Genomic DNA, 22,569 nt, shown 5'->3' on the forward strand with positions numbered 1-22,569 from the left:
GATGGTTCCCGGCGATGGTTCCCGGCCCGGCGATGGTTCCCGGCCCGGGGCTGCCCCTCTCGGGCTCGCTCCGTGCTGGATCCGGTTCCTGCCGCTCTCGAGGTCCGGTTCTTGGTCTCATCTCTCGGGATCCGGTTCCTTCCGTGCCGCTCTCGGGGTCCGGTTCCCGTCCGGCCCCGGTTCCTGTCCGGCTCCGTCCCATCTCCGGGTCCGGTTCTTGCCCTGCCCCTCTCGGGCTCCGGTTCCCGCCGTGCCCGTCTCGGTGCCCGCTCTCCGCTGCTCCCGGCGGTGCCCGCAGCGCTCTCATGGAGCCGCTTTCCCGGGCCCGTTAGCGGAGCACGTGGAGCCGGAGCCGCGGGCACCGGGGGCGATGCCCGGGGAGCCCGGGAGCCGCAGGTGGGAGCTGCCGGTACCGGGGGCGCGGATGATGCTCCGGTGTCCTCACGCACAACGTATTTGCTCTGAAATGCTTCTCCTGGAGGTGATTCCGCTTTTCCCGGGAATTATTCCCAGCCTGGGATCTCCCAGCAGGAGGGAGGGTGCAGGTTTGGAGGGGTCTGTGCTGATGGGATCCCTCAGAAAGCGATTTTGGGTCTTTTTTGGTTTAAATCCTCCCAGGGATTCTGGCTTTGGCACCTGCAGGAAGTTGGGCTGAGGGTCAGAGTTGTCCCCTGGTAATTAAAGTGTTAATTAAAGCATCCTCGGGTCTGTTTGAAATGTGCTGGTGGAATTTTGTGCGAATTTTGGGGGGTTTTTGGTTTAAATCCTTTAAATCTTCCCAGGGATTCTGGCTTTGGCACCTGCAGGAAGTTGGGCTGAGGGTCAGAGTTGTCCCCTGGTAATTAAAGTAGTAATTAAAGTGTTAATTAAAGCATCCTCGGGTCTGTTTGAAATGTGCTGGTGGAATTTTGTGCAAATTTTTGGGGGTTTTTGGTTTAAATCCTTTAAATCTTCCCAGGGATTCTGGCTTTGGCACCTGCAGGAATTTGGGCTGAGGGTCAGAGTTGGTTCCGTCCTCTGGCAGGAGTTGATGGCAATTAAAGTGTTGATTAAAGCATCACTGGGTCTGTTAGAAATGTGCTGGTGGAAATTTGTGGGGTTTTTTGGTTTAATTCTTCTCGGGGGTTCTGGTTTTGGTACCTGAAGGAATTTGGGCTGAGGGTCAGAGTTGTCCCCTGGTAGGAGGTGTTGTAGGTGAGTTGATGGCAATTAAAGTGTTAATTAAAGTATTAATTAAAGCATCACTGGCTCTGTTAGAAATGTGCTGGTGGAAGTTTGTGGGGTTTTTTTGGGTTTTTTTGGTTTAAATCCTCCCAGGGATTCTGGCTTTGGCACCTGCAGGAATTTGTGCTGAGGGTCAGAATTGTTTCTGTCCCCTGGCAGGAGTTGATGGTAATTAAAGTGTTAATTAAAGCATCCTCGGGTCTGTTAGAAGTGTGCTGGTGGAAGTTTCTGCTTCTGAGCTTCTGCTGGAGCTGGTGGGCCCTGAGAAGAAACATGCCCAGAATCCTGGGTGCTCCTTCCTGAACGATTTAATTTCAATTAATTAAAAATTCCTGCCTTCCACTGGGGTTCCCTGGCTCCAACCTGGGCTCCACCTCCCTCCCCTCATCCGAGATCTCCCTGAGGTGCTTCTTAATCCTGAGATTTTCCCTCAGCCTAATCCCACTGCCCTGGTGCTGCAGGGATCCTCTGAATGCCAGCCTGGATCAGCTCAGGAGCTGTTCCAGCAGCTCTGCTCCTGGAATGGTTTTGTTATTCTGCACTGTTGGGAAAAACAAGGGGGATTTTTGGCAAAAAAACCAAAAAAGGTCCAGAGTGGGAATTCCACACTGCTGTAATCCCTGGGAAACTGTGGACTGAGGATTTGGGATTGCTGGGGTGGGGAATGCTGAGGCTCACAGGAATTATTTATTCCTGGTGTCACTGGAAGAGGGGCTGGAAGGAATTACTGATCCCTGGAAGTGTCCAAGGCCAGGCTGGAGCAGGGCTGGTGCAACTGGATGAGCTTTAATTCCCTCCCAATCCAAATCATTCCAGGGTTCCCTGGTCAGAGGAACTGACCTGGATGTGGGAGGGAGCTGCTGTTTTCTTTTTTTGGGTGAATTTCTGAATGTGGGAAATGAATTTATAGAGAATTCTCCAAACCTGTACACAAACCTTGAGATAAAAAATGCAAACTTAGAAATGCCATAGAATTAAATATTGTTGAAAGAGGAATAAGAGGAGGGGCTGGAAGGAATTACTGATCCCTGGAAGTGTCCAGGGCCAGGTTGGAGCAGAGCTGGTGCAACTGGATGAGCTTTAATTCCCTCCCAATCCAACCCATTGCAGGGTTCCCTGGTCAGAGGAACTGACCTGGATGGGGAGGGAGCTGCTGTTTTCTTTTTTTGGGTGAATTTCTGAATGTGGGAAATGAATTTATAGAGAGTTCTCCAAAGCTAACAGAAAGCTCACACGGTGTGCATCTGTGTACAAACCTTGAGATAAAAATGGTGACTTAGAAATGGAATAAACCAGACATTGTTGAAAGAGAAATAAGAGGAAGGGCTGGAAGGAATTGCAGCTGCCTGGAGGTGTCCAAGGCCAGGTTGGAGCAGGGCTGGTGCAACTGGATGAGCTTTAATTCCCTCCCAACCCAACCCATTGCAGGATCCCAGATCAGAGGGACTGACCTGGATGGGGAGGGAGCTGCTGTTTTCTTTTTTTGGGTGAATTTCCAAGTGTGGGAAATGAATTTATAGAGAATTCTCCAATTCTCCAAACCTGTGTACAAACCTTGAGATAAAAAATGCTAACTTAGAAATGCCATAGAATTAAATATTGTTGAAAGAGAAATAAGAGGAGGGGCTGGAAGGAATTACTGATCCCTGGAAGTGTCCAGGGCCAGGTTGGAGCAGGGCTGGTGCAACTGGATGAGCTTTAATTCCCTCCCAACCCAACCCATTGCAGGGTTCCCTGGTCAGAGGAACTGACCTGGATGTGGGAGGGAGCTGCTGTTTTCTTTTTTTGGGTGAATTTCTGAATGTGGGAAATGAATTTATAGAGAGTTCTCCAAAGCTAACAGAAAGCTCACACGGTGTGCATCTGTGTACAAACCTTGAGATAAAAATAGTGACTTAGAAATGGAATAAACCAGACATTGTTGAAAGAGAAATAAGAGGAAGGGCTGGAAGGAATTGCAGCTGCCTGGAGGTGTCCAGGGCCAGGTTGGAGCAGGGCTGGTGCAACTGGATGAGCTTTAATTCCCTCCCAACCCAACCCATTGCAGGATCCCAGATCAGAGGGACTGACCTGGATGGGGAGGGAGCTGCTGTTTTCTTTTTTTGGGTGAATTTCTGAATGTGGGAAATGAATTTATAGAGGATTCTCCAATTCTCCAAACCTGTACACAAACCTTGAGATAAAAAATGCTAACTTAGAAATGCCATAGAATTAAATATTGTTGAAAGAGAAATAAGAGGAGGGGTTGGAAGGAATTACTGATCCCTGGAAGTGTCCAGGGCCAGGTTGGAGCAGAGCTGGTGCAACTGGATGAGCTTTAATTCCCTCCCAATCCAACCCATTGCAGGGTTCCCTGGTCAGAGGAACGGACCTGGATGGGGAGGGAGCTGCTGTTTTCTTTTTTTGGGTGAATTTCTGAGTGTGGGAAATGAATTTGTAGAGAGTTCTCCAAAGCTAACAGAAAGCTCACACGGTGTGCATCTGTGTACAAACCTTGAGATAAAAATGGTGACTTAGAAATGGAATAAACCAGACATTGTTGAAAGAGAAATAAGAGGAAGGGCTGGAAGGAATTACTGATCCCTGGAGGTGTCCAGGGCCAGGTTGGAGCAGGGCTGGTGCAACTGGATGAGCTTTAATTCCCTCCCAACCCAACCCATTGCAGGATCCCAGATCAGAGGGACTGACCTGGATGGGGAGGGAGCTGCTGTTTTCTTTTTTTTGGGTGAATTTCCAAGTGTGGGAAATGAATTTGTAGAGAATTCTCCAATTCTCCAAACCTGTGTACAAACCTTGAGATGAAAAATGCTAACTTAGAAATGCCATAGAATTAAATATTGTTGAAAGAGAAATAAGAGGAGGGCTGGAAGGAATTGCAGCTGCCTGGAGGTGTCCAGTGTTGGACAGACCTTGGAGCAGGGCTGGTGCAACTTTAAGCTTTAAAGCTTTAAAGTTTTGAGCTTTAAAATCCCTTCCAACCCAACCCATTGCAGGATTCCTGGTTGGAGGGACTGACCTGGGTGGGGAAGAAGCTCCTGTTTTCTTTTTTTGTTTTTTTGAATGAATTCCTGAGGGAGGAGCAGCCCCTGGGGCTCAGGAGCAGTGGAGAGCAGCCAGGGCCAGCCCCTCCTTTCAGCTGTGACACCGGATCCCCCCTTGGCAGCGAGTTCCCCTTTTAGCCCTGCTGCCATTTGTGTTGCTAAATTTAATTTGGTGGCAGTGCTGCTATTCCAAACCCCTGGGTTTGGGGGGGAAGGTGCCTAAATCACCCCTTGGAGGTGCCTAAACCACTGCTCCCAGCCCCAGCCTCGTTGTCTCATCTAACATGAATTAAAAACCAGATCGATTGGGATAAATTGATTGGGTTTTAATTGTTTGCAAGGAGGAGGTGGCTGCCCCAGGGGCACCACAGAGGGATCAGTGTCCAAACCTCCAGAGCAGCTTTGGGAGCTCTTCTCCCACCTCAGTCACTCAGTGAGTTATTCCCAAGGGATTTTGGAGCAGGGAACACAGCTTGGCACCTTGAAGACTTTTCAAAAGGCTTTTATTTTTTTTTTTTTTTTTGTTTTGGCTGAAGAGAAACTGAATAAACTGAAATTGCCAATATTCAGGGCTGCTGGTGCTTTCCCTGCATTCCTGTGCCAAGGTGCTTTTCTTGCCTTGAATTCTTCCCAAAGAAACCATTTGTGCTTGGATCCAAAGGCTCCAGCAGAGCTTGAAACCCAAATTGAAATGTTTTATACCTGTTGGGATGATCCTGAGCCTCTCACCATGGCTGCAGGGGCAGAACTCACAGTGGGTTTGTTTTCCAAGGGAATAAAGAGTGGGAAGTGTTGGTGAGTTTGTGTTTGTGGCAGAAACAAAAGTGTGGGACAGCTGGATTCAGCTCCTATGTGGTCTGAATATTTTTATTTTTGTTTTAAGGATGGATTTTGGGTTTTTTGTCGGTGTTTGGTCAAGATTTGGAGAGGTGAGAGACCTGCAGGTGCCTTGGAGTGGATCTGGAGGAGCACAGGGGAGCCTGGGAAGGGCTGGAGCAGCAGGAGAAGGATCTGGAGAGTTCTGAGGGAGCTGTGGGGGCTCAGCCTGGGGAAAAAGAGGGGCAGGGGGAGGGAAAGGAGAAGGGAAAAAGGGAGAGGGGAAGGGGGAGAGGAAAAAGAAGGGAAAGGAGAAGAAGAAAGGGAAGGGAAAGAACAGGAAGGGGAAGGGAGAGGGGAAGAGGAAGAGAAATGGGGAAGAGAGGGGGAAGGAGAAAGGGAAAGGGGAAGAAGAAGAAGGGGAAAAAGAAGGGAAAGGGGAAGAAGAAGAAGGGGAAAAAGAAGGGAAAGGGGAAGAAGAAGAAGGGGAAAAAGAAGGGAAAGGGGAAGAAGAAGAAGGGGAAAAAGAAAGGAAAGGGGAAGAAGAAGAAGGGGAAAAAGAAGGGAAAGGGGAAGAAGAAGAAGGGGAAAAAGAAGGGAAAGGGGAAGAAGAAGAAGGGGAAAAAGAAGGGAAAGGGGAAGAAGAAGAAGGGGAAAAAGAAGGGAAAGGGGAAGAAGAAGAAGGGGAAAAAGAAGGGAAAGGGGAAGAAGAAGGAGGGGAAAAAGAAGGGAAAGGGGAAGAAGAAGGAGGGGAAAAAGAAGGGAAAGGGGAAGAAGAAGGAGGGGAAAAAGAAGGGAAAGGGGAAGAAGAAGGAGGGGAAAAAGAAGGGAAAGGGGAAGAAGAAGGAGGGGAAAAAGAAGGGAAAGGGGAAGAAGAAGGAGGGGAAAAAGAAGGGAAAGGGGAAGAAGAAGGAGGGGAAAAAGAAGGGAAAGGGGAAGAAGAAGGAGGGGAAAAAGAAGGGAAAGGGGAAGAAGGGGAAAAAGAAGGGAAAGGGGAAGAAGGGGAAAAAGAAGGGAAAGGAGAAGAGGAAGGAAAAAGGGAAAGGGTAAGAGAAAGAAAAAAGAAAAAAGGAGAAGGGGAAAAAGAAGGCAAAAGGAGAAGAGAAAGGGAAAGGAAAGGGGGGGAAGAGAAGGAGAAGAAGAAGGGGAAGGAGAAAGGGAAAGGGGATGAGGAAGGAAAAGGAAAAAGGGAAGGGAAAGAAGGGGAAAAAGAAGGGAAAGGGGACGAGGAAGGGGAAACAGAGTGGGGAAGTGGAAGAGAAGGGGAAAGGGAAAGGAATAGTAAAAATGGAAAGGGGATGGGGAAGGAAAAAGAAGAAGGGGAGGGGAAGAAGAAGAAGGGGAAAGGGAAGAAGAAAGGAGGGGAAGGGGAAGAAGAAGTGGAAGGGAAAGGGAAGAAGAAGGAAGGAGAAGAAGAAAGGGAAGAAGACGGGAAAGGAAAAAGGAAGGGGAAGAAGAAAAGGAAGAAGAAGGGAAAGGGGACAAGGAAGGAAAAGGGAAAGAAGAAGGGGAAAGGGGATGAGGAAGGAAAAGGAAAAAGGGGGAGGGGAAGAAGAAGAAGAAGGGGAAAAGAAGGGAAAGGGGACGAGGAAGGGGAAAGGGAGTGGGGAAGAAGAAGAAGAAGGGGATCCATCCCTGCCTGGCAGCCTGGCTGAGGGCACAGCCCTGGTGCCCATCAGCCCCAGGATCCCCAGGCTGTGCATGCAGGAGCTCCAGGAGGGGCAGCAGGAGCTGTGGGTGCTGCAGGCTGAGTCCCTGCTGCTCCTTCCTCCAGAGCATTGCAGGATTTTGGGGCTGACCGAGGGTGGGCAGGCCCAGCCTGCTCAGCACAGCACCTCCCTTAAGGTTTGGTTTTTTTAATGAAATTTTTCAATTTTTGCTCTTGCTTTGACATATTTTTTTTTTCTTTGAGGAATCAATTTCTGAGCTGAGTTTAGACACAAAATCCACTTTGTTTGGGCAGGTGTTTTCCTGAAATTGAGCTTTCTTAGGGAGGCTTCAGGCAGGGGATTCCATGAGGAAATTGATTTTGTGCTTCCTGCTTCCCTGGCTTCAGAGGAGCAGGAGCTTTGACCCAAAAATGGCAAAATTTGGGGGTTTTCTCTCCCCCAGGTTGGATTCAGACATGGAATTCAGGGCAGAATTTGTTCTCCTTGGCACTGCCTGGATGGACCTGAAGCCCTCACTGAGCTTCCCAGAACAAGGAAAAATCCCAAATTCCCCCTGGGATGGGACTGGGAGAGAGCAACTCCCTTTGCCCAGGGAATTTGGGATCCCAGGAGTCCAAAAATTCCAGTTTTGGCTTGGGAGGGACCTTAAAGCTCCTCTCATGAGTGGCAGCTTCCCATCTCACAAATCTTGGGATTTAGTTATGTGTTTGTTGGGAAAACTCAAAAATAATAACTCTGAGTCTGGAGTTAGTAGGTTTTTAATTTTATTTTCCTTACAAAAACTCACTCTGTATTTTCTATACAATTTTATTTTTCCTTATAAAAACTCACTCTGTATTTTCTTATTGATGGCAATTATCCCATCTCACAAATCCTTGGGAAACCAGGATTTATTTTTGAGTTTATTGGGAAAACCCAAAAATATTTATGGAAAACCTCTAAATCCAGAGTGATTATGTTTTTAATTACCTGTACATGATATAATTTTATTTTTCTTTATAAAAACTCACTCTGTATTTTCATATTAGTGGCAATTTTCCATCTCACAAATCCTTGGGAAACCAGGATTTATTTTCGTGTTTTTTTTGGGAAAACCCAAAAAAATCCTTGGAAAACCTCTAAATCCAGAGTGATTAGGTTTTTAATTACCTGTACATGATCCAGTTTTATTTTTCTTTATAAAATCTCACTCTGTGCTTTCTCCTTAGTGGCAATGGGTATTTTAGGGCAGCACAAACTCGGGTGACTTTGGGGTTTTCAGGGTGCAGGAGGGTGATGGAATCCTGAATGGTTTTGGGAGTGGAGTTTGTGGGGTGATCCTGGAACGGTTTCATGGCTAGATTGTGTAAGTAGATTTTTCTATAGATTTATATTATTTCTGTATTTGAATTTTTATGTTTTAAATAGTTATTTTTGTTTTATATGTTAGTATATTTTATATTTCCATTATTTTATATGTTAATTTTTAGTTTATATTTTAATATTTATCTTTAATATATTTGTATAAATTTATATTATTTTATATTTTATTATTTATTTTAATAGATTTATTGAATATTATATTTATATTATTTTAAATTTTTATATTTCTATTTTTATATTTATATATTTTATATATTTGTGGTATAGATCTTATTTTTACATTTTAATTTTAATTTTTACATTTTTATTTTTACATTTTATATATATTTATATATTTAAATATATTTTATATTTATACTAATCCTATATTTAAATATATTTTTATTTTTATATATTTCTATATTTATATTTTTTATATATTTAATATTGATATTATTTTTATATTTTAATTTAACATTTCTATGTATATTATATATTTATATTATTTTTATATATTTCCTTAATTTTAATACTTTTATATATATTATATATATTTATATTATTATTTTTATACTTTAAATAGGTATTATATTTTTATTTTTATATTTTATATATGTTATTTCTGTATTTTAATTTTAATTATATATATACATATTTATAAAAATATATATTTATATTTAGATTAATTTTTAAAGTTTATTTTCATTTTTATATTTTATATTGATTTTATATTTTATATTGATTTTATACTTATATATATTTATAAACACATGTAATATTTCTCTATATTTAGCCAGAATTTTGGGTAGAACACTGGGACTCCTGTGCTGTTCTGGGTGCAGGTCGAGCTGCCTGGGGCTGCTTTGGGCTCTCCCCCACATCCCCTCCCTCCTGCTGGGGCTCCCCAGGGCAGGACCCAGCCCGGGGCTCTGCTGAGTTCAGTCCAGGGAACCCCAGGGAAGGGGGGCTGTGAGTTCTGGGTTCAATCCAGGGAAACCCTGGTCAGGGGGGCTGTGAGTTCTGGGTTCAATCCAGGGAACCACAGGAAAGGGGGGCTGTGAGTTCTGGGTTCAGTCCAGGGAACCACAGGAAAGGGGGGCTGTGAGTTCTGGGTTCAATCCAGGGAACCACAGGAAAGGGGGGCTGTGAGTTCTGGGTTCAATCCAGGGAACCACAGGAAAGGGGGACTGTGAGTTCTGGGTTCAATCCAGGGAACCCCAGGTCAGGGGGGCTGTGAATTCTGGGTTCAATCCAGGGAACCCTCTGTGCAGAGAGGCTGTGAATTCTGCTGGGTTCAGTCCCAGCTCAGGGGGGCTGTGAATTCTGCTGGGTTCAATCCCCTGGTCAGAGGGGCTGTGAATTCTGCTGGGTTCAGTCCCAGTTCAGAGGGGCTGTGAATTTTGCTGGGTTCAATCCCCTGGTCAGGGGGGCTGTGAATTCTGCTGGGTTCAATCCCCAGGTCAGGGGGGCTGTGAATTCTGCTGGGTTCAATCCCTCTTCAGGGGCTGTGAATTCTGCTGGGTTCATTCCCCAGGTCAGGGGGGCTGTGAATTCTGCTGGGTTCAGTCCCCTGGTCAGAGGGGCTGTGAATTCTGATGGGTTCAATCCCCAGGTCAGGGGGGCTGTGAATTCTGCTGGGTTCAATCCCCAGGTCAGGGGGGCTGTGAATTCTGCTGGGTTCAATCCCCAGGTCAGGGGGCTGTGAATTCTGCTGGGTTCAATCCCAGTTCAGGGGGGCTGTGAATTCTGCTGGGTTCAATCCCTGTTCAGAGGGGCTGTGAATTCTGCTGGGTTCAATCCCCTGGTCAGGGGGGCTGTGAATTCTGCTGGGTTCAGTCCCAGTTCAGAGGGGCTGTGAATTCTGCTGGGTTCAATCCCCTGGTCAGGGGCTGTGAATTCTGCTGGGTTCAATCCCCAGGTCAGGGGGGCTGTGAATTCTGCTGGGTTCAATCCCTGTTCAGGGGCTGTGAATTCTGCTGGGTTCAATCCCCTGGTCAGGGGGGCTGTGAATTCTGCTGGGTTCAATCCCCTGTTCAGAGGGGCTGTGAATTCTGCTAGGTTCAATCCCCTGGTCAGGGGCTGTGAATTCTGCTGAGTTCAATCCCAGTTCAGAGGGGCTGTGAATTCTGCTGGGTTCAATCCCTGTTCAGAGGGGCTGTGAATTCTGCTGGGTTCAATCCCCAGGTCAGAGGGGCTGTGAATTCTGCTGGGTTCAATCCCCAGGTCAGGGGGGCTGTGAATTCTGCTGGGTTCAATCCCCAGGTCAGGGGGGCTGTGAATTCTGCTGGGTTCAATCCCTGTTCAGGAGCTGTGAATTCTGCTGGGTTCAATCCCAGTTCAGAGGGGCTGTGAATTCTGCTGGGTTCAATCCCAGTTCAGAGGGGCTGTGCCCCGTGCCCGGCTGGGGGTGCAGCTGGCCCCCCTCTCCTCCCTTCCTGCACCCATGGAGCAGCTCCCGGTCTGGTTCAAACCTGGCTGCGCTCTGTACTGCGGCATTGCTGCTGCTGAATTATTCATGGGGACGGAGCTGAGCGGAGCCCGCCGCGTTTGCCCTGCCCCGGGTCTGTCCCGGGCCATTGACACCTTTGGTTCCTGGCAAACGGGGCTGGGGGAGCCCAGCACATTCCTCTGGCTGCCCTGGATGGCTCCCGACCCTGGCAGGGGCTCAGAGACCTTCGTATATTAAATATACTATCAGAGAGTCTGTGATATATTAAATAAACTAAAAGAGAGTCTGTGATATATTAAATACACTATCAGAGAGTCTGTGATATATTAAATATAGTATCAGAGAGTCAGACTATCATATATTAAATATGCTATCATAGACTCTATGATATATGAAATATACTATCATAGTTAGACTATCATATATTAAATAAATTATCAGAGTCAGACTATCATATATTGAATATGCTGTCATAGAGTCAGACTGTCATATATTAAGTATACTATCATAGAGTCTATGATATATTAAATATACTATCATATAGTCAGACTATCATATATTAAATATATTATCAGTCATAGAGTCAGACTGTCATATATTAAATATGCTACCATTGAGTCAGACTATCATATATTAAATATACTATCATAAATTCTATGATATATTAAATATATTATCAGATCTATTAAATATACTATCATAGAGTCAGACTATCATATATTAAATATGCTATCATAAATTCGATGATATATTAAATATACTATCAGATATATTAAATATACTATCATAGAGTCAGACTATCATATATTAAATATGCTATCTTAGAGTCTATGATATATTAAATAAATAAACTATAAGAGAGTTTATGATATATTAAATATACTATCATAGTCAGACTGTCATATATTAAATATACTATCATAAATTCTATGATATATTAGATATATTATCAGATCTATTAAATATACTATCATATAGTCAAACTATCATATATTATATATACTATCAGAGAGTCTATGATATGTTAAATAGACTATCAGAGTCAGACTATCATATATTAAATATGCTATCATAAATTCGATGATATATTAAATATACTATCAGATATATTAAATATACTATCATAGAGTCAGACTATCATATATTAAATATGCTACCTTAGAGTCTATGATATATTAAATAAATAAACTATAAGAGAGTTTATGATATATTAAATATACTATCATAGTCAGACTGTCATATATTAAATATACTATCATAGAGTCAGGCTATCATATGTTAAATATACTGTCATAGAGTCAGACTGTCATATATTAAATATACTATCATAGTCTATGATATATTAAATATACTATCAGAGAGACTATCATATATTAACTATACCATCATAGAGTCAAACTATCGTATATTAAATATAGTATCATAGAGTCTATGATATATTAAATATACTATCATAGTGTCAGACTATCATATATTAACTATACTATGGTAGAGTCTATGATATATTAAATATACTATCATAGTCAAACTATCATATATTAAATATACTATCATAGTCAAACTATCATATATTAAATATACTATCATAGACTCTATGATATATTAAATATACTATCATAGTCAGACTATCATTTATTACCTATACTATGGTAGAGTTTGTGATATATTAAATATACTATCATAGTCAAACTATCATATATTAAATATACTATCATAGTCAAACTATCATATATTAAATATACTATCATAGTCAAACTATCATACATTAAATGTACTATCATAGAGTCTATGATATATTAAATATACTATCATAGTCAGACTATCATTTATTACCTATACTATGGTAGAGTTTGTGATATATTAAATATACTATCATAGTCAAACTATCATATATTAAATATACTATCATAGAGTCTATGCTATGTTAACTATACTGTCATAGAGTCAGACTGTCAGATATTAAATCTATACCATGATGTATTAGCTGTACTATCACAGAGTCAGATCCATCATTCCTCCCTGCCACGGGGGTCCAGGGCACGAACATCAGACACCAGCCAGCCCCTCAAGGACCTTCCCAAGCCCTCCATATAACAGTAAATTAATTATAGCATCATATATTAACAAATACTATACTAATGAATACAGGAAAGATACTGAATGCTGAAAAGACAAGTCAAAGATCCATACTCAGTGCTAGAAAGAGAAATCAAAAACCCCTGTGCCTTGGATTTTAGCCCATGGAAACCATTACCAGCTTTGTGTGGGGAGGTACAAACCACGAGAGCTTGAGTAGAATGATAGTGAATTTATCACAGGGTGAAAATGCAGAATTTTGGGGTTTAGAATGGGGGTTCAGGAGGCAAGATGGAGGAATCTGGGCATGTCCTCTCCTCCATCTTCCTCTCCATCATCTTCCTCTCCATCATCTTCCTCTCCATCTTCCTCTCCATCTTCTGCTGTGATGGTGGCACTTCTGGATTGTTTTAGAGTAGAGACAGACTGTCTAACATAGGTGAATAGGGATGGAACATTATTGTAAATAAAGTACACATAATTCAAGGTATAGAAAACGAACACCACCCCAAGGGCTGGAAACAAATACCAGCTTTGTGCCAGGAGTTACAAACCACAAGAGTCTGAGCAGAATGACAGTGAATTTGTTACAGGGTGAAAATGCAGAATTTTGGGGGTTTAGAATGGAGGTTCAGGAGGCAAGATGGAGGAATCTGGGTGTGTCCTCTCCTCTTCCTCCTCCTTCTTCATCTTCATCTTTGTCTCGTCCTCCATTTCCTCCATCTTCTCCTCCATCTTCTCCTCCATCTTCTCCTCCATCTTCTCCTCCATCTTCTGCTGTGGTGGTGGCACTTTTAGATTGGTTTAGAGTGGAGACAGACTGTCTAACACAGGTGACAGGTATTGGAACATTGTAGTAAATAAAGTACAGGTGGTTTTTAGTATAAAAGTGAACACCAGCCCAAGGTGGTCAGTGTGCCATGAGCTGACATCACACATGGCTGCTGTGGGGTGGGATCAGGAACAGAGCAAAGCAGGCTCCAGCTTAGGAATAAAGGAAAAATAAACTTGATTAACTCCAATGTGTGAAAAGGAACACACACAGAACTCAGAATGAAAACCTGACCTCTTTCACAGACCAGAATCAAGAGTTCCCCTGGAGTTCTCTGCTTTTAACCCCTTTGTTCCCAGAAGTGTGTCCATGTCTTCAGTGGCCACACCAGGTGCCAATATTCAAATCTGAGCACTGATTTGACCACAACCTCCCCAAAACCTCCCTTCCTTGTCACCCCAGGACACCGTGTCTCCTGTCTGTGGGAGCTGGGCTGGCAGACAGAGCTCTTGGGGTTTCTGTGGTCAAGATGACCCCGAGGTGTTGGGAGTCTCTTTTGCCCAGCCCCGAGATGGAAGAAGGAGTCAGGATTCTTCAGCTGTGGTTTTCAAGGTTCTTTATTCTTTATTATCTAAAACATTCTTTCTCTGACCTGCTGAGGTGTGTCCAGCACGTTGGTTCATGGCACACTGACCACCTCAGAGGTGGTGTTATCTTTTTATACTAAAAACTGCATGTACACTATTTACAATTACTTTCCAATACCTATCACCTGTGTTAGACAGTGAGCTTCTACTCTAAACCAATCCAGAAGTGCCACCATCACCCAGAAAATGGAGGCTAGGAAGAAGAAAGAAGAACAAGGCATGCCCAAATCCCTCCCTCTTGGGACCCCAAGCCCCCATTCTAAAACCCCAAAAATCAATTTTTCACCCCGTGACCAACTAACTATTATTCTACTTCAACTCTTTTGACTTGTGATTCTTCATATAAAGGTTGGTAATTGTTTTTTCCAAGGGCTAAGTCAAAGGCACAGGGGTCTTGGGCTCTGTGCCAAGGTCTCTGAGCCCCCTGCCAGGGTCTCAAACCACCCAGGGCAGTCAGAGGAATGTCCTGGGTTCCCACACCAAGCCAGACCCAGCTTGGAGAGGGCCTGGAGGGGTCACAGGCCAGGCTGGACCCTCTGGATCTGGGGGTGGTTGATGCTGGGATAGTCAGGGAGGGAGTGGTTGCCATGATCATGAATGCACCTCTTTGAATGGAAAGGCCCTTTTTTTAAAATAGAAAGTGGAATTAAAAATTCTTTGTGCTGCCTGCAGGATGGTTCCAGCCTGGGAAATGTCACCTCAGCTGAGGGAAACAGGTATTGTGTTTGCAGGGCAGGAATGATGGGTCTGACTCCATGTTTTTAGAAGGTTAATTTATTACTTTATAATACTATCATATGTTAAAAAATACTGTACTGCCTAATGAATGCAGACAAGATAGTTACTAAATGCTGAAAAGATAATAATGAAAACTTGTGACTCTTTCCAGAGTCCCAGCTTGGCTGTAATTGGCCAAAGAGTCAAAACAATTCACAGCAGAATGCAATGGAACAATCACCTGTGGGTAGACAATCCCCAAACTCATTCCACATGAGCACAGCACTGGAGAAGCAAATGAGACAAGAATTGTTTTCATTTTTCTCTGAAGCTTCTCAGCAGAAAAATCCTGAGTGAAAGAATTCTTTCAGAGAATGTGAATGGCACAGGATATGCCCTTCTTAAAATAGAATTAAAAATTCTTTGTGCTGCTGGAGAATGGTTCCAGCCCAGGAAGTGTCACCTCAGCCGAGGGAAACGGAACCAGAGTGGGCAGGGAGGGCTGGGGAAGGTCCTTGGGGGGCTGGGGGGTGTCTGATGTTTGTGTCCTCGCTGATCCCTGCTGGGATGCTGGCAGGTCTTGGATTTGCAGGGAGGAATGATGGATCTGGCTCCATGCTCTCAGAAGGCTGATTTATTACTTTATAATACTGTATTATAGTAAAGAATGCTGTACTAAAGAATAGAGAAAGAATACTTAGAGAAGGCTAAAAAGCTAATAATGAAAACTGGTGACTGTCTCCACACTGGCCCTGATTGGCCAGTGAGTCAAAACAACTCAGAGCAGAACCCAGTGACACAATCACCTGTGGGTAAACAATCCCCAAACACATTCCACATGTGAAAAGGAAACAGAGAATTCCTGGAGAAGCAAATGAGATAAGAATTGTTTTCCTTTTCTCTGAGGCTCCTCAGCTTCCCAGGAGAAAAATCCTGGGCAGAGGGATTTTTTCAGAGGGTGAGAACGCCACAGGCAGGTACCTGGCAGCTCCTGAGGCTGAGTCACAGCAGCAGCCTCTCCATGCCCTGCAGTCCCTGCGCTCCTCCTGTCCTTGGTGCTGTCTGAGCTTCCACCTGTGCATCCCAGCCATGCATGCTGGCAATGGCAGCTGCTGCTGCAGCCTCAGTGAGGTCAGGCCTGGGCGTCCCTGGCAGAGCTGTGCCAGCCCTCCTGGAGCTCTGGCAGCCTCGGGGCAGTGCCCATTCCCTGGGGAGCCTGGGCAGTGCCAGCACCCTCTGGGGGAAGAGCCTTGCCCTGATTTCCAGCCTGCCCCAGCTGCAGCCATTCCCTGGGGTCCTGGCCCTGGTCACAGAGAGCAGAAATCAGAGAGGTCAGAGCAGCTCCTGAGAAGCTGCTGCCCCTGAGGAATCTCCAGCTGAACAAGCCAACTGCCCTCAGCTGCTCCTTGTGCAACTCCTCCAGACCTTTCCCCGTTCCTGTGTCCCTCCTTTGATGTTCTCCTGTATCTTTAGACCTTTTTCATTTTGTGGTGCCCAAACTGCCCCCAGGACTGAAGGTGAGCCCAGAGCAGAGTGGGACAATCCCCTCCCTCACTGCCCAGTGATGCTGGAGACCTGATGAGAGGAGAGGCTGGTGACCCACCTGGCTGCAGGACACACGGCTGGCTCCTCTCCATGGTTCCATTTCCAGATCCTTTCTTTCACCTTCCTCCCCTTTCAAGCCCTACCTGGGCACACCTGAGCTACAGCCCCAGCCCTCCAGCACACAAATCTCTTAAATCCTCTGACAGTATTGTATCTGTGATATATCTCATAAATACAGCAGGGGGGTGGAACGAGATGGGCTTTAAGTTCCCTTTCCACCCAAACCATTCCATGATTCCATTTCCAGATCCTTTCTTTCACCTTCCTCCCCTTTCAAGCCCTCTCATGTCCTACCTGGGCACACCTGAGCCACAGCCCCAGCTCTCCAGCACAGAAATCTCTTAAACACTCTGACCTGGATGTAGGAGCTGTGACCATCCAGCAGGACCCCCTGTCCCTCCCCGCGTTTCTCCGATGCTGCGTCTTTAACGGCGGCTCGGCTGCGCGGAGGCAGCTCCATTGAAGATTTGCAGGAGAGCAGGAGGGGGGTGTGTGGATGTGGCTATTGGCAGAGCTGTGCTGACATCCCTAGGAACAGCTGGGAGCTGCTGAGCTGCTTGTCAGAGCCCCCGGCAGCAGCAAAAATCACCGGGGTTTTTTGGTTTTTGATTCGGGAGAGCTGGCGGGGGCTTCCCGGGAGCCAGATTATCCTGGCAGAATTCCTCTTGAACTGCTCGTGGCCATGGAGTCTCCACTGAAATCAGGAAACAGCTGACGTGCTCAGAGTGCAGAACCACCACGGTGAGTTTATTTTTAGAATGAGGTTTTAATTATTTAAGGGAAAAAAACAAGATTGGTCAGACTTTTCTTTTCCCCCCCTCCCCTGGTGCAAAATGCGGCGTAAATGGAGGGACCCTCAGTGTCCCTCTCCCCTTGGTGACTGCCAGCATTTCTGCTGCTGTTAATTTAAAATGGAGCTGGACTAAAGAAATATGTGGCTCTGAGGACTTGGGGGGGTTGAGATGAGCTCTGCTCTTGTTCCTTTTGTGCTGCTGGGGACGCACCTACGGAGAGAGGGAATCCCCGGTCGGTCGGCATCCTGTGCTCTGCCGTGTCATTAAGGAGTTCCCCTGACAGCATCATGGAATCTCCTTGTGCTCCAACGTCTGCAGCTTGCTCCTGGGTAGTTCCCCTTGTTCTGCAGAGACAGAACCTTCCCTGTTCTTTTGCTGGGTTGTTTTTTAGTGGATTTATTTGTTTGGAGCTGGTTAGTGGATGGGGAATGTTGGTTACCGGGTTGGCGTCGTGCCATGTGACGTTTTTGGGGTGGCTTATGCAATTTGGTGTTCTGTGGGATGGTGTTTGTGTTCACTGATACATTAACCTCATTTTAAAATTAATTTAAATTCATTTAAACCCCTCACTGAGCTGGGTTTAGTGGAATCAGGAGGTTGGATTGACTTTTCCCCCTCCTCACACGTGTCCATTGCCCAGTTTTGACCAGAAGAAGTTGTGCTCTCTTCATCCCAGATTCAGTGCTGGGAACTATTTTTTGGGGGTTTGAGGTGTGTTTATTGTACTTTGGGATCTCAGGATCTCTCTACCTGTTCCTCAGACTTCACACTCAATCCCAACTCCTGCTGGCAGCCAACAAATAAAATAGATTTTTTTCTTTGAATCATTATTTCCTCATTTTTTTTCTATGTTCCAATGTCCCACCTGGAGAACACCCAGTGTCTGCCATGGGATGAGTGACTCTGTGTCCAGTGTGGGGGATCCAGAAAACCTTCCTGCCTTTTCCCTTCCTCCTCTGGAGGTTTTCTGGGAGCTGCTAAACAAACTTTGGGGATGTGCTGTGCCAGCTGGGGCAGGTGAGGGAATTCCTTGTTCCCTCCTCCAGATTTTTAATTCTGCTGCTCCTGCCTGGCACAGGCTGAGCACAGGAGCAGGTGCCAGCAGGAAAAGAGTTTTCCATGGTTTCCTGCTTGGTTTTCCTGCTTGGTTTTCCTTGTTTTCCTGCTTGGTTTTCCATGTTGTCCTGCTTGGTTTTCTTGGTTGGTTTTCCTGTTTTTCCACATTGGTTTTCCTTGTTTCCCTGCTTGGTTTTCCATTTGTTCCTCCTTGGTTTTCCATTTATCCCTGGTTGGTTTTCCTTGTTTTCCTCCTTGGTTTTCCTGCTTGGTTTTCCATTTCTTCCTGCTTGGTTTTTCATTTTTCACTGGTTGGTTTTCCTTGTTTTCCTCCTTGGTTTTCCTGCTTGGTTTTCTATTTTTTTCCTGCTTGGTTTTTCATTTTTCACTGGTTGGTTTTCCTTGTTTTCCTCCTTGGTTTTCCTTGTTTCCCTGGTTGGTTTTCCATTTTTTCCTGCTTGGTTTTCCATTTCTTCCTGCTTGGTTTTCTGTTTTTCCCTGGCTGGTTTTCCTTGTTTTCCTCCTTGGTTTTCCTGCTTGGTTTTCCATGTTTTCCTGGTGGGTTTTCCTTGTTTTCCTGCTTGGTTTTCGTTCTTGGTTTTCCATTTTTCCTGGTTGGTTTTCCATTTTTCCCTAGTTGGTTTTCCTTGTTTTCCTCCTTGGTTTTCCATTTTTTCCTGGTTGGTTTTCCATGTTGTCCTGGTTGGTTTTCCTTGTTTTCCACATTGGTTTTCCTTGTTTTCCACATTGGTTTCCCTTGTTTCCCTGGTTGGTTTTCCATTTTTTTTCCTGGTTGGTTTTCCATTTTTTCCTGCTTGGTTTTCCTGCTTGGTACCTCTGGTGCAGGTGGAAGGAATTCTGCTCAAGGTTCTCTAAAAAACTCAGGAGCTCTCCCAGGGATTTCTGCTGAGCCACGGAAGGGTTAACAGCAATCCCTGCCCAGTGCTGTCCTATTGCATCCTGACACAGTGGAAAGGAGGTGGATAATTCCTTGCTTTTCAGGAAACCCCTGTGGTGGACAGCCCTCATTAATTGTTGCTGGGAAACTGCTTTGACGTCACGGGAGCAGTTCCCTGCTCTGGGCACGGAGACAGGAATAGCTCGTGGTGAGCAAGTGGGAAGTGGTGTGAAATGGAGCAGGCAGCTCTGACAGGGAATTCTCAGCCTGAATTTCTTTCCTCTCTGCCAGAGTTCTGCCCAGGAAGCCTCAGGAACTGTCCACAAAGCTTTGGTGCTGCATTTGGAGCAGCACTTCCCTCTCCAGGGCTGTGGCACTGATCATCCTTCACTTTTTGGCTGGTTTGGGGTTGGGTTTTTTTTTTGCTGTTGGGTTTGGGTTTTTTTCCTCCCCCAGATTTTGGAAAGGAGGGGTGAGAAGGTTCTTGCTCAGCTTAAAGCAGCTCCCAAAAAAAATGAAAGGAAAAAGGAGCAGCAGGATCACAGTTTCCTTTCTTTTGAACATCAAATCAATAATTTCCCTTTTCCTACAAGAGAGAATAGCAGGACTCAGAGTGGCCCTTGCTGCTGGGAGTTCCAGGCTAGGAAAACTTGAAATTAAACCTATTTAATCCCACTTTTCTTTGGGAAGTGTTCCTTAGGCCTGTTTAACTCCTGGGCTGTTTGTGCAGTTGGCTCCTCTCTCCCAGTGTGAACCTGTCAGTGCCTGGAGGTGTGGCACAGGACAATGGCAGCAGGAATTCTCTGTGTTTCCTCTCCCACCCATGGAAATCAGATTTAAGCAAAGTTTTCCCATCCAGGTCAGAGGATTTAAGAGATTTGTGTACCCAGAAGTGCTGGAGGGCAGCAGAGAACAGTTGGGGCTCAGGTGGGACATGAGAGGGCAGAAAGGTGAAAGAAAGGATCTGAAAATGGAATTATGGAATGGTTTAGATGGAAAGGGAACTTAAAACTTATCTCATTCTACTCCCTTGCTGTATTTAAGAGATGTAATATATCAGAGATATAACATTAGGAGGATTTAAGAGATTTGTGTACCCAGAAGTGCTGGAGGGCAGCAGAGAACAGCTGGGGCTGGGGCTCAGATGTGCCCAGGTGGGACATGAGAGGGCAGGAAGGTGAAAGAAAGGATCTGGAAATGGAATTATGGAATGCTTTGGGTGGAAGGGAACTTAAAGCCCATCTCATTCCACCCCCTTGCTGTGGAGGGACACCTCCAACTCAACCAGGTTGCTCCAAGCTGGCCTTGGACCCTTGCAGGGATCTGGGGGCAGCCTCAGCTTCTCTGGGCTGGGCCAGGGCCTGCCCACCCTCACAGGCAGGAATTTCTTCCTAAAAGAAGAAATATAAATATATAAAATATAAAAATATTTCTATAAAATATAGATGTGATTCCTGGGTATCACATGGAAATTATTTTGGCAGCCCAGGTCACACTCCTGGAATAAAGTGAGAACAAGTTGACACCTCTCTTGAGTTTAGTCTTGATGGAGGGAGGTAACAAAATACCAGAATATTTTATTCCCCCTGAAATGCTGGTTGCTTGGAGGTGTTTTCCACAAGGAAACCTGATTCTCCAGAACTCCCTTTGCCTCACCTGCATTTCCTGTCTGCATGTTCATAGAAGGTTATTTTTATTTCCCCCCTTTTCACCTGGAGTCCAAGCCTTCCATCTGCATCATCATTTCAGAATTTGATGTCATGTGGGGGTGGAGATGAGGATTTAAAGCAGTGACTAAGCACGGGGAGTGCAGGCACGTCCAGCCTCCTGGGGGGATCTTGCTGGCTTTTTTTGCTGTTGGGTTTGGGTTTTTTTCCTCCCCCAGATTTTGAAAAAGGAGGGGTGAGGAGGTGATTGCTGAGCCTAAAATGAAAGGAAAGGAGCGGTAAGGGAGGGAGGAATTCAATCTGTTAAAGCTGCTACCAAGGAGAGAATTCAGGAGAGGTGGCTTTGAGGTTGAAGTTGATGAGTTTTGGTGTTTTGGGGTTTTTGGGGTGCTTGTCCTAGTGGGAGCTGGGAGGGGAGTGAGTTTTAAATGCTCTTTACCTGTCAGAATTCCAGCTGAGCCTGCACACCTTTCCTGGGCTGCTGCTGCAGAGCTGTTTTACGTGGATGGAGCCATTTCAGGAGCTTTTATCACACTGACATTCCTTCCTGTGGAATTCCCAGGACCAGGGAAGAGAGGAGAATCTTGACTCCATGTTTCAGAAGGTTGATTTATTATTTTATGATATATATGATATTAAAAATGCTCTACTAAAAGAAATAGAGAAATAATACAGAAAGAAGGCTAGAAAGGAATAAATAATAAAAATCTGCTCACAGCCTTGACACAGTTGGCTGTGATTGGTCATTAAGTAAAAACAATCCACATGAGACCAATTAAAGTTGGTGAATTATCTCCAGACCACATTCCACAGCCATCAGATAATTATTGTTTGCATTTCTTTTCTGAGGCTGCTCAGCTTGTCAGGAGAAAATCCTAGGGAGAAGATTTTCATAAAATATGAAAAAAAAGTGATATTTTATATGATATAAAATATCACAGTGACACCTTCCCTCCCATCCTCTTGTTGCACCAGCTGCCCCTGATGGCCACGATTGTCCCAGCCCAGGAGGAGCCCTGGGGTGATCCCTGGGCAAGGCCAGGGCCCAAACCATTCCATAATTCCATTTCCAGATCCTTTCTTTCACCTTCCTGCCCTCTCATGTCCCACCTGGGCACACCTGAGCCCCAGCCCCAGCTGTTCCCTGCTGCCCTCCAGCACTTCTGGGTACACAAATCTCTTAAACACTCATAGTGTTATATCTCTGATATATTATACAGCAAAGGGGTGGAATGAGATGAGATTTAAGTTCCCTTTCCACCCAAACCATTCCATAATTCCATTTCCAGATCCTTTCTTTCACCTTCCTGCCCTCTCATGTCCCACCTGGGCACACCTGAGCCCCAGCCCGAGTTGTTCTCTGCTGCCCTTCAGCACTTCTGGGTACACAAATCTCTTAAATCCTCTGACCTGGATGGGAAAACTTTGCTTAAATCTGATTTCCATGGGTGGGAGAGGAAACACAGAGAATTCCTGCTGCCATTGTCCTGTGCCACACCTCCAGGCACTGACAGGTTCACACTGGGAGAGAGGAGCCAACTGCACAAACAGCCCAGGAGTTAAACGGCAGAGCCCGAGGGGCTTCGTGCTTGGAATCAGAGCCCCCTCTGTTGGGAGGGATGGAAGTTTGACAGGAAAGTCTCCCAGCTATGTGTGCCTGGCAGAAAGATTTCTGAATGTGGAGCCTGATGAAGGAATAGAGATGGGAGCAGGTTTTGATAGAGAAGAAGAGAATTACTTACTGGATAGCCAAGGAACAAAGGGTGTGTGAGTTAGGAGGGGTTTTGTGGCTCAAA

At 45.2% G+C, this 22,569-nt stretch overlaps 1 protein-coding gene across 3 annotated transcripts in view; it reads left to right on the forward strand.

Moving 5' to 3' along the window:
* The window catches only part of R3HDM2 (R3H domain containing 2), a 64,359-nt gene that overhangs the window by 247 nt on the left and 41,543 nt on the right, over nucleotides 1-22,569 (forward strand). The window lies entirely within an intron of this gene.

This window comes from Haemorhous mexicanus, chromosome 33, assembly GCF_027477595.1.
Source record: "Haemorhous mexicanus isolate bHaeMex1 chromosome 33, bHaeMex1.pri, whole genome shotgun sequence".
Classification (NCBI taxonomy): domain Eukaryota; kingdom Metazoa; phylum Chordata; class Aves; order Passeriformes; family Fringillidae; genus Haemorhous; species Haemorhous mexicanus.